At 35.9% G+C, this 12,786-nt stretch overlaps 1 pseudogene; it reads left to right on the plus strand.

Moving 5' to 3' along the window:
* The first annotated feature begins 2,099 nt into the window (after window positions 1-2,099).
* Window positions 2,100-12,786, plus strand: part of LOC105986945 — a 108,503-nt pseudogene continuing 97,816 nt past the window's right edge.

Raw genomic sequence — 12,786 nt, forward strand, 5'->3', positions numbered from 1 at the left:
ACACAATTCCTGTCTATCTCTTTGACTGATCTCAGTCTGCTCACACAATTTCTTTATTTCTCTTTGAGTATTCTCAATCTGCTCACGAAATTCCTGTATCAGACTTTGAGTAGCTTCCTCACGCTCATGAGACTGCTGTATTGATCTTGGGTTTGCCTACTACTCTCTCTCCCTATCATGCTCACACTGAGACCTTTGCAAGTTTTCACTCTTTTCATTTTCTATATTTACCTGTAGTGTTTGTAGAGCTTTTGGGGGACTCTCCTCTGGAGTATTCATTATCTGTTCTGTCCCTTGAATGTCATGAGTGATATTTGTGATCCCCGGACTTGCCATTTTTCTTGTGTTTTTCAGGCTTGTTCTGCCTATTTGGGATGAGATTAACACTAGTTTTGTGCTAGAACACTATTTTAAGGTAAGCATCAACCAAAGTCCGTAGTTGCACAGTCAAAAGTCTGCAGATAAAATCTAGTTCAAGAGATCTAATCTATTCAACATCAAACAACTATGTCTTAATGGCCTAAGAACAGCAATGGAGAATTTGGCAACCAGAAATGATTAGGCTTAGGCAGAATGTAGGGAAAAGTAGGATTAGAGGGATGTGGAAAGGGGAGTGCGAGTGGAATTAACCAAGTCCTAATCTCAAAGAGGGAAGTGGATTGGACAGAATGATAGTAGAGAGAGAAAAAAAGAAAATGAATAATATCAAAAAAGAAGGAAAAGAAAAAAGAGACAAGAAAAAAATGGAAAAACAAAAATTTAAAATTAAAAAGTGACACCCTTAAAAATTGCAAGTTTGAAGAAGTAGTATTCAGAGAAGAATGGGGATGGTTTGAGAGGAGGGGAGGGATAGAAAGGAGACATGAAAAACTAGAAAAATAAAAATGTTTTAACATATTATATGGGTATAAAGAGGTAATACTGCCATTAAGGAATTTAAGTCTAAGAGGTTTTGAATTGAAAAGTAAATTTCTGGATTAAATGTGTACACCTTGGGGGATAAGATCTAATAATCGATGACGGGTATATCTGAGGATGAGCAAAATAGCAATTAACTCACGCAGAAAAGAATGAAAGTGAAGTGAAAAGAATGAGAAAAGAAAGAAAGAAAAAAAGGATCAAATGGTTAGTAGAGATAAAAAAAAGCATACACATATATACACCTAAAATAAAAATTATACGAGGAAGAAAAGAAAAAATAACAGAAAACAACATTTTATATTAAAATTTTTTAAAATTAAAAATAAAGTACAAAAAAAAGAAAGTTCTTTGATTTTTTTTTGGGGGGAGGAATGGGAAGATTATGTATCTCCCTGTATCTCCCTGTAACCAGTCTCTTGTTGTAATCTCTGGTCTGCTTGTGGTGTTTGGTTTTCCTGTGGCTTGATTGGTTACTTAAGTCAGTTTGTTTGGGCAAGCAGAAAAATGTTCTGCTTTACCTAGGATTTTGTGATCCTCCTCCCAGGCTAGTTCAGTGGGAGGGAGATCAGTTTTGAGTATCACAAAAGAGGGAGATGGCTGTTTCCTCTAGTTTGGAGATACTGTGATGAGGCTAGGTTCTGGGTAGGACTGAGACCTTTCAGCAAACAGTAGCTTTTCCCTGAGGGGCTAGCTTCTGAGACACTCACAGAGCCCAGCCTGGAGCATTTTTCAGGGTTTATGTTTACTGAATTTCAATTGATTGTCTAGGCTGATATAGGGAGTGGCAACCTCTGGCTCTGTTTACCCAGTGAAGAAAGCCACTCCTGGGGGCGGATTTACCTCTGCCTGGGCTGGGTGACTTTTTCCTGAGTGGAGTTGAGCCTGGCAGGTCTGGGCAGGTTCCTGTGACCTGCTAAATGGGTCTCTTGTTTTCTCCGAAGGCCTGAGTTGGCACTAGCAGCTCATCCGGGCCTTTGTATCAAAGATGGAGATCTCTGATAATGAGGATGTCAGGCTTACTCTGCCAGAGTGTTGGTTCCTGGGTCATCTCTGGTCTGCAATCTGCAGGGTGAAGATATCTGCTCCTTATCAGTTCTTGCTGGTGTTGAGTAGAATTTGCTCACCTGCTGCCTCAGGTGCCTTTGTCCCGGACTCTCTGTGTTGCAGTTATGGTGACTATGGCCGCCGTTGCCGCTGCCGCAGCTGCCAGCAAACGCTCAGAACTGTCTACTTGCCTGGATTTTCCCTCTGGCCAAACTCTCTGTACTGTGATCGCACACTTGGTGTGGTTCTATAGCCTATGCCTGTACCCTGGAACACTAAAACTGCTTTCTATGTGAGAGCTTGTTTAGCTTCCAGTTTCTCCTCTGCCATCTTCCCAGAACCCCCTTCATTTGATCATTTAAGCACAGCCTAAACAAAGTTTTCAATACCCAAGCAATAGAAACTACTCAATGTTTCCCATCACTTTCAGTAAACAAGTTTGTTAAATCAAAGTACAGAGTGTAATTTCTTTCTATGTCCTACTATTAGAAATGCTGATAAAACATTACCAATAAAGTATACATATATGCAAGGCAGAATTAGTCAATATCTGTATCACTTGTCTGATTATATAAATAATAAGTATCTCTCTTACTGAAACTAGTGTCATGAGAAAAACATTGTGAGCTACCAAGGCTGAATATTTGTGTGTATGTTCTTCAATGGACATAGTAAAAATCATAATTGTAACAACAATGTCATGTACACTTGAGTTCTGCAAATTGTCATTCTAAAATGTGACTTTTTTACACAGTTTGACATATAAAGTAGTGCATTTATGATAACTGTCAGTACTATTTGAACAATAGACCTAAATAAGTGGTCCAAAATGGCAGACAATTGAAGTCATGGAGATCTGGTAATAAAGAATGAGCAAGTTTCCCTGATACAGGTGAAGCATAGTGTTACTAAAGTTGAAAGCAGATTACCCTATAGGCACATAATAAGAAAAAATCTAGTTAGAGTCACCTCATTGCACAGCTCCAAAGGGCTGTTCACATCACTATCTGCACAATGATGGCCCTGAAGTTTGGAAGATACCTTTCGCCTCTCCATATGCACAGCCAGAAGTCCTAGCAGATAAACTATCATTTGACATAGGGAATGAAATTCCACATTTAAAATAAAATTCTAGTTTCTGGAAATACATAATGATCAAAACAAGGCAAAAATTGAATTTCAGAAGCAATACAATACTTGACAAAGTATCAAGCACAGGGAAACTGAGGGGTTTTATATGAGTTATAGTGAATGGTATATAAGAAAAAGGTAGGAGCCTAGGGATATAGTACAAAGGCAAGGGCTCAGTTATTATACCAAGTCAGAATATATCATCATTGAGAGAATCTTGATGGTGATCCATTGGTCAAGAGCTTTTGATAGTGAGCAAACAGCAGTATTCTATTGCTAGAATTAGGATTAAATTGAAAACTACTAGGAGTAAGTAAATAAACTCTCTTCTGGAGTTCAAGAGCAGAGCCTGTGTTATGCTTCTTTTAACATACTAGCTCTCTTGTTTTTGTTGTTCTTTAAGCAATGATAAAACATAAACGTTGTCTAAATCTACTGAACATTAAAACAAATGTTCAAAACCCAGAAAAGTCATCCAACTACAGTGGTTTTTTGCTCTGCCCCATGCCAAAGACTCATGTATTTTCAAATGTGTGAAAGAAAAATAAATGGACAATTAAGAATGTGTTCCATATGAATTTTTTTGAGTTTTTTAAGCTATAATGATCCCTAACTCCTACACTTGATGTTTTATATGATTTACCCTGGATATATTTGAAGTTGAATTTTAAGTTGAATTATATAATGTATCTAGATATAGAAGATGTTTGGGGTCTTTTTCTTCATACAAGTTTCTACTGTTTACACACCAGAAGAAGCTCTAAAGAATCACTAAAAGAGAGTACAGGCAAATAAATTTTGGTCTAATATTACAAATACTGGGGAAAACACTTAAAATCTAGTTTAATCATAGGAAAACTTTAAAATAAACCTAGAACTACAAATTCAAGTTCCTATATCTGTGAACAGTTTAAGTAAGCATTCTGTGTCAAAATTTATGTGGTTTTGATGATTATTTTTATGCAAATGTAAAATCAGAGCTTTGGAAACTGCTTGGTTTTTGAATAATCATGCTTTGAAATAATGGTATTGGGAAATGAGGAAGTAGCACAGAAAGTAAAACACCTTGCTTAGGGTTTTAGACAGGGAATTTAAGAATTTAATTTTAGATGTGCTAAATTTGAGGTGATATGGCAGAGTGAAAGACAGCTTATAACAGTGCCAAAACTCAGAAGTCACAACATGTGAGTTCATTTCTTAAGTTTACTATTCACTAATCTAATTTGAAATTAATCACAATATATGAAATCTGCCCATGATTTTTAGTTTATCTGTGTAATGACGTTAACTATAGTGTTGGGTTAAAAAAGAGGAAAGAAAGGCAAGAGAAAGAATAGACAAAGAGATGGCTCAATACCAGCATAGGTGTATTAGAAAAAAAAACCTGCAAAGGGAATCCTCACTCTCCAGATTGCAGGCAATATAAAGCATTTATACTTTGTCTGAAAGAATGCTAGAATTGTCTAGTGGAGGTGGTTTGAAAATGCCTAATGGTGGGATAAATTATGGTAAATAAAGTCAAAGTTTGAAGCAGGGAGAAAGCCATACTTAGGTATCTGCTCAAGACCCCAACTGGGAGTAGATATTGGTATAGTGGCTGCCATGTGATTTTATCAAGTTTGGGAAAGAAGACAAGGTGGGACTGTTAGCGAATCAAAGCACTTTCCTCAGGCCTCAAGATAAGGGCATCATCAATTTGCACCTAACACATAGTACCAATGTCATAGACATCAAGAATTAACTGAGACAAAGTACATGGACTATCTCATGGTAGTGCTCTATAAAGAGTCATATTAATGGCATTGCTTTGGTTCTTTCTGTTGATGATATATTTAGGAAGAAAATCCAACAGATAAGAGCAAGAACCAATTGGGAAAAGATTATATCTGAAAATATAACTTTTATGAGTGAGATTTTATTAGAATAATGGAAAGAAATTTCAGATAAAATGTATTTAAATTAAATGCTAAAGATTAGAAGAGAGATAAGGCAATGAAGTTAAAGAATCAACTTGTAGAAAGAAGCATAGTTATAAAAGTAAGAAAAACTTGAGGGGGGAATAGAAAGGGCATGAATGTCATGATGATTTTCAGGAGGAAGGAAACCTGTGGGAGAAGCCATCCCTCCTACTAACTATTTCAGAGAGTTCCATCTGCTCTTTAAGCTCAGGCAATAAATTTCCTCTCTCCTTTTCCTTTCTCATTATACAGTCAGTCCAATGACTCAGCAGTTTTCCAACAATTATTTTTCTAACTCCTTCTTATTTTGTGCTCCAATATTTCCCTTACTTATTTTTGATAATGGGTCTCTCTACCCTTCAAATAGTTTAAGGATGGGCTATGCAATTTTCACAGAGGGCACAATTGTCCTCAAAGAGAGAGCAAAGGTTCTAATTTCCTCTACATCTGGACTCAGCATGCTCTTTTTGATGACCTAGTCTCTGAAGTAAATTTTCCACTGTGGCCTCTAATTTTGGTCATAAGGTTCTTCTCAAGGTTACAATCTAGTTGCAGGTGCAAAAAAATTGCATGTGAGGGAAAATATTTGAAATGCATTCTATGGCTTAGGAAACATTCTCCTCTTATATACGATTTTTTTTCTTTACAACAGAAAATGTGTAATATGGTGGTGTGGCAATTGCAGTCATGACAAGGACAAAAGTTTCAGCGTGGCTTTTATCAGGCCAATGTACTTCAGTGGAATCTTTTCTTGGTGTGGGATCTGGCCCTAAACCATATAGGTTAGAAAACTGGTTCACCCAAATCTCAATAATAAGAGATTCTGATTTATGGATGAAAATATAACTATATTACATCCTAACACTGTATGTGCTTAAATATCTTGAATTCCTTACTTCAGAATTGAGGCACCTTAAATATAAGATTTATGTCTGATGAACACAGACCAAAGAAGATCTAAATCTCTTCATTTGTACTGTGATAGAAATGAAGGAACTGCTTTCCAATAGAATAGTCTACTAACTGGTAATACCTACATTTACTGATTAAGTATCTACACCTGTATAACTTGGGAGATTAAATCACATAACAATCCATGTGAATCACGTACCATGGAGTTTTATTTTATCATTTATGTCTGTGCATAGTAACTTATATGACCCAATGCCTCTCCTTTGGTTAGCTGACTCCTGACAATTTGTATCTTTGCCTTCTAAGTTATTAGAACAAACTCTATATACCATGATACAGCTCTCATTTTGTACATTTCTTTGGCTTATCACACTGTTGTGTAATGTCCTGGTAATATAAATTTGAAGCAAGTCATCCTTTATAAAACACTGACTTGAAAATTCAGATTAATCCTATCATTACTAAAGTACTCTCTAATAGGAGTAATGCTAGGTATTTCCTTACATAACTAATATCCATTCTATACAGACTTTTGTTCATTTCATTTGGAAATGAACTTTAACTGATATTGAACTTTCTCTGATCATAGAGTCTAAAGTCTGTAGTTCTTTATTTGTAAGCTAAACCAACACTTAAAACAACACTTCAAATTAAAATGTATATTTTAGAGAGAAGTTAGAAATTCAGTGTGAATCTTTTCATTTCTCTCTTGACAATTTTATTTAGCCTAATTCTATTCCACTGACTGCCAAATGCTCTCAGCATGGCTGATTTCCAGTCAGTACTCTCCTTAGATTAAAATATCTTATTTTGATCATTTTCTCTACATGATTGCTTCTTCTTGATGGGTTAAATTTGGCTTTCTTCTCTTCTTATATTCTTAACCTCTTCCAGACAAATTTTACTATCACTTCAAACTTAATTAACATACCATTGAACATCTTTGCAAAGTCATTAATGGAGACATTAGCCAAATACAGATATAGCAATGGGAAAAAATAGCATTTAACAAATAAGTTTATTTCAAATATTTTGGCTCCATTTCAAGTCTTGTGCAAATACAGAGCCACCAACATTTAATCTATTTATAAAAAATATTTATGAAAATCAAAGGTGTATATATACCAAACAAAAAACTAATGCTCAGAAAGGTCAAAGTTAATTGAAATGCATACAACAAAACCAAACGATAAAGTTTTGTTCTGGTTTTTCAGGAATGTGCTACAATGATCCAACTAACTTCCTCCTACTGAATCTTAAAATTTCCACAAGTAGGAATGTTGGAATCCTCTACTCAAACCCCAATTTAGAACTTGACTCTTCTCTAGACTTTGTGAAAAATATTGTTTTTGTTCAGTATCTGATGATTTTTTAAAACCCCATTTTAGCCATTACATTTATTATCAAGTCTACCTTCTTAGACATTCTCAGATCTTACAAATATTTATAATAATTGGAATCTGCATTATTTTCCCATGTCTTAATCTTCTGGTACCCTAATTTCACTATGACAGAGACTCTGACACTCTCTCTCTTCATAATTCTCTAAGGGCTAGAACTTGGAATCAGCCCAGATGTAAAAGTCCAAGAAGCTGCTAGAAATTTTCCACATCTTATCACCTTCCTGTGTTCCCTAGTCTCCAATTCCAGTCGTGTATTTTGTACAGTATTTCAAAGGAGAATTGGTTAATTATGTTGTGATAAGTAATACAAAAGAAAGAAGAGTACAGTGAGACATATAATGGGAGACCTCTATTCCCTGGCAAGTTCAGAAAAAGTTTCCTAGAAAAAGTGTCATTCAAGATAGCCTCTGAAGTTAGTAACTACAAGAAACAGGAAAGAGACAGGGAATTTTTAGAGAGAAGCACAGAATAATTAAAACCTACCCGACATCTTCCTTGCATGTCTAATAAGCATATCATATTCTAATTTAGCAGCAAACAGAACTTTTATGTTCTTCACCTCCTACCACTATCACCAGCAAAACTTCATCACTGCTCAATCTTGAATATTCTTTGATTCAGAAGAGCATCATTTTCTCACTTTTAAAGTATTTTAATTTTACTTTTTGTAGAAGCTTACATTGGTACATCTGTTGCATATCCTTTCTCCAATAATGTTGCTGTTGTTACTCATTTTTAGTTATGGGCACTTAATTTCCACTACACAGAACTTATTGATTGAACAGTAAATACATAATTTTACTTTATTATTTCCAGTTTCCTCATCATGCTTTTAAACACCCTCTTCAATTTTGTTTCAGTTTTCTTCACTTTTATATACATAAGATTATGATTCAACTGGGTGCTGGTGGCTCATGCCTATAATCCTAGCTACCCAGGAGGCTGAGTTCTGAGGATAGCAGCACAAAGCCAGCCTGTGCAGAAAAATATATGAGACTCTTATCTCTAGTTAACCACCAGAAAACTGGAAATTGTGCTCTGGCTCAAAGTGGTCGAGTGCTAGCTTTGAGTGAAAAAGAGATCAGGGATAGCATCCAGGCCCTGAGTTCAAGTCCCAAGATCAACACAAATATAAAATGATTATGATTCTCCTGAAATATATGGGATGAAGTGAGGAAATTACCATTTGTTCAGATTTTACTACATGCCACTAGCACACATTATTTGAATATAATTTATTACTACTCTATTACAAAGATAATGAAAGCAATATTTAGATATGCTGAATAACTGGAATCTTGAATTCAAGATTGCCTCTTTCAAAATCCATACCTAAACATTATTCTCTACTGTGGAGTTGTGATGGTCTGCTTTCCTGCATATTGAACTCTTAATAAACTTAGTGCATATCTGAAGTTCAAGATATATTTCATTTATAGGTTCACAGTGAATTTTAATTTCTATATATTTTTATAATGGGTCCTTAAATTGGTAAAGTAATATTCTTTCATTTTCCTCTTGCAGAAGGATTCTGTATATTTTCATGTTATTCATTCAGATAACCAATATTTTGCTTAGCTTGGCTATTATGGATGGTGGTGCATAAACATGCAATAAACAATATACAGTTATGTATATTGTCTCCTGACCTACATTCCTTCTGATATGTACCAAACTGTGGTATTTTCAGACCACAGAAACCAGCCTAGATGCCCATTAACTCATGAAAATATAAAGAAAATTTAGAAATATGCAATTACGTATCATTTAGCCATAGAGAAGAATGAAATGTTTACAGAAAAAAAATGGATAGAACTGTAAACCATCATGTTAAGTGATGTAGGTCAGATTTGGGGAAAAAATCCCATGTTTTTTCTCATATGCAGAATCTAAACCTAATATCTACATATATAAATGTATACTCGTATATACACATATGTATATACAAACATTGCTATAATCATGGCACTCACTATATGGGGAGAGATTAAGAGGAAAGGTTAAAGAAAGAGAATGGTGGGGCTGAACAATCACAAACTACATTGTGTCTGTGTATGAAGATGACACATGTAACCCACTGAAAACTGCTGAAAAATGGGCAAATGGAGAAAAGTAATGGGGAAAAGAAAGTAATACTGATCCAAGTACAATATACATATGTATTAAATACTATGGTAAAACTCTTGTATAATTAACTATGAAAACATAAATTATTTCTACATTATAAATATGTACCACTAAATCTTTGACTCACATTTAAATTTGCATATTAACTAATTAGAGGCAATTCAAGTATTTACAACTTCAGAAAAAGTACATCTCATTTATTCAAACATTTTGTATATCCCTAAGCTAATTTTTACAGATTTTTTCTTAATATATATGTTTAATTTTTTTCACTCCATATCTGTTAATGCTCTTATTGCTACTATGAATAGGATATGATTTTGTTTCCAATTGTAATAATTTAACCTGGTGCTGGTGGCTTACATCTGTAATTCTAACTGCTCAAGAGGCTAATATCTGAGAATTGCATTTTGAAGCCAGTCAAATAAAAATCCATGAGACCTTTATCTTTAATAAACCACCAAAAAATCCATGAAAAGCTAAGGGGCATCATCAAGGCCCTGACATCAAAACCCAGTACTGCACATAAAAATTATGATAATTTAAAATCTGATTTGATTCATTTGTTTCATAAGTATTTGCCCAATCTGAATATTTTTTAAAATATCAGAGATGAAAAATTATAGATATAAAGTATAAAGAAAAATATGAAAAAAAAGTGTGTTTATAACATGAGGTTATCCATTTTACCTAACTATAGTGTATTAGTCAGATCAATTTGCTTTAACAAATACTATAGACTGAGTGAATCAAACAATAAAAACTTATTTCTAATAATTTTGGTGTCTGAGAATCTAAGATCTCAATGCTGGTAAGAAAGATTCCATTTAGAGGCCTCTTTTATTTTGTCAGTATCTGCCGTATTGCTGTGTGTTCATGCTACTTCTCTGTGCATGCAGAGTATTAGCTATCTGATATCTATTCTTAGGAAGAAGGAAAGTAATTAGGAGTTTAATCTGATTATTTGTGAACCATTTTTTTTTGCCAGTCCTGGGACTTGCACTCAGGGCCTGGGCACCGTCCCTTGTAAGGTATATTAAATAGGTAGGTTTCATTAGGTAGCTGATGAAGAGAACACCACGTGCTATTCAGGCAGGAGAAGAAGTTTATTTATGGAACTGCTGCCCCCACCGTGCATGGTGGTGAAGCATGGCTGAAAAGGGAAAATGGAGAGGGACCCACCTCTGGGCCAGGACTTATCTAGGCCAGGGACAGGAAGAGGTGTGGTCAGGTGGGAGAAAGTTGTGGCCACACTGTATCTTGATATGACCTCAGGGTCTGGGACCCTCCTAAGGTCAGATGGGAGGCATGTGACCAGAGGTGGCCTAGGATGTGACCTAACAGGAGGGGAAGGTGACTGCCTCCAGGTCTGCCAGTTACCTAGGTAACAGATACTGGGCAGAAACTTAGCCAAGAGGGAGCGAGGTGTCCCTGTGCAGACCTTACATACCTGAGCTGCTTTTGTTCAAGGCCAGTGCTGTACTACTTAAGTCACAGCAAAATTTCTGGCTTTTTCTGTTTATGTGGTACTAAGGAATCGAACTCAGGGCTTCATGCATGCTAAGCAAGCACTGTACCTCTAAGCCACATTCCCAACCCTATGTGTACCATTTTTATGATGTCATTTTACCTTACTTCTTTTCTTAAATGGCCCATTTTCACATATAGCCAAAACATTTGGAATTAAAACTTCAATGTATAAATTTGGTATCAGAAGATACAACCTAGTTCAAAACTATAGCCAGCTATACTGTGGAATGCTCATATTGCATATTTTGTTTATCAACTCTTCCTGCTATCATCAACTGCTGTTGGTCGCACAGCGAGACCAGGGAACTCAGTGTCTGGAGGCAGAAAGGGACCATACCATGTGGGTATAGACAAAGTTTATTGAAGCACCATACACTCATATAAGGCATAAGGGCATCAAAGGCAAGGCTGGGCCAACCCCAGGACAAGAAGACAAACAACTTGAAGGAAAACAACTTGAAGGTAAACATGTTAAAGGTAAACAACTCTGGGGGGGGATATGGAGGATTAGCAAATTTTAATAGAGTCATTCAGGGAAACAAAAGAGGAAGCAAGGTGGGGATCTATTTAGAAGAAATATTTAGAATCTGAATGCATAGTTCTACACAATTAACTAGGAGGAGCACGAATGGCATATCCTGAAAAACACCACCTGAGTCTCACACAGGGCACAGGACATTTACCCCGCACAGAGGAAGTCAATGCCTCAGACAATCAACAACAATTTTGCCATTTAATTTTTAGACATTTAAGGCTGTTAGTTTATTACCTTCGATTTACTTTAGATTGAAATTCCAATGCTCGATAGGAAATGTATTCATTACCATGCTCATGTAACTAACCCCTATGTACAGTATTTTTACAATAAAAAAGAAATTTCAGAAAATTTTAAGTAATAATAGTAAGAGTAATTTAACCAATACGAGTGATTTCTGTATCCGTTAATTATCCCTGATTAGAATGAAAATGGTTATGATGATCATCCATTAAACATTTTGCTGGCAACTACTTCAATGAAACAAAACTATATCGTATTTTAATCAGTAGTAGATATTGAATTTTATTATTTTGAGCATCTGTCAGCATGATCATAGGGAACCTTTTGGATATGTTATTACTGTTGCAAATTTCATTAGATGCTGTGGAGAGCTGCGGGAGCCACGACCAAAGACGGCTGCAAAAGCAACATTGTAGCTAAAATGGCAGGGCTGCGTGGCGCGGCTCCGACCTAAGATGGCCACCTAAGATGGCGCTGGCTCCCGCCTTCCGTCTTCCCGGTGATGAGTGCTCTCTGTAAAAAACAACTCCTTATATGGCTATGACTTGGCTCCTAGTTTGCTTCCGTGTTTGCAGCCCTATCGGTATATGCCACGTGGCACTTCAGGACTGGCCATCCAGGAGGCTTATAATCGGAGCGCGGGGGCGGATGGGAAGGAGAAACAAGGAGAAGCAGGAAGAAGTGGGCAGGAGAGAAGTAGGAGAAAAGAAGCTGTAAACAAGGTCCTGAATAAACCGCCTGAAAGAAGAACCTGTTGTCGCGTCATCCTTGTGGGTCGAGGCGGTCGCGACAAGATGTCTTAGTACTGAACTATCTTGTATTTCTCAAACAAATTTATTGCTTCATGTTCTATTTTTCTTTAATTTTAGTTTTGTATTCTATTTAATAACATAGCTCTGGTGTTCACTTATGTATTAAAAATAAAAAAATCGGTACTTTTTTGACTTTTCATATTTTATTAGGAGTTAATGCTGTCTCCATT

Source organism: Dipodomys ordii, unplaced genomic scaffold (assembly GCF_000151885.1).
Source record: "Dipodomys ordii isolate 6190 unplaced genomic scaffold, Dord_2.0 Scaffold38, whole genome shotgun sequence".
Classification (NCBI taxonomy): domain Eukaryota; kingdom Metazoa; phylum Chordata; class Mammalia; order Rodentia; family Heteromyidae; genus Dipodomys; species Dipodomys ordii.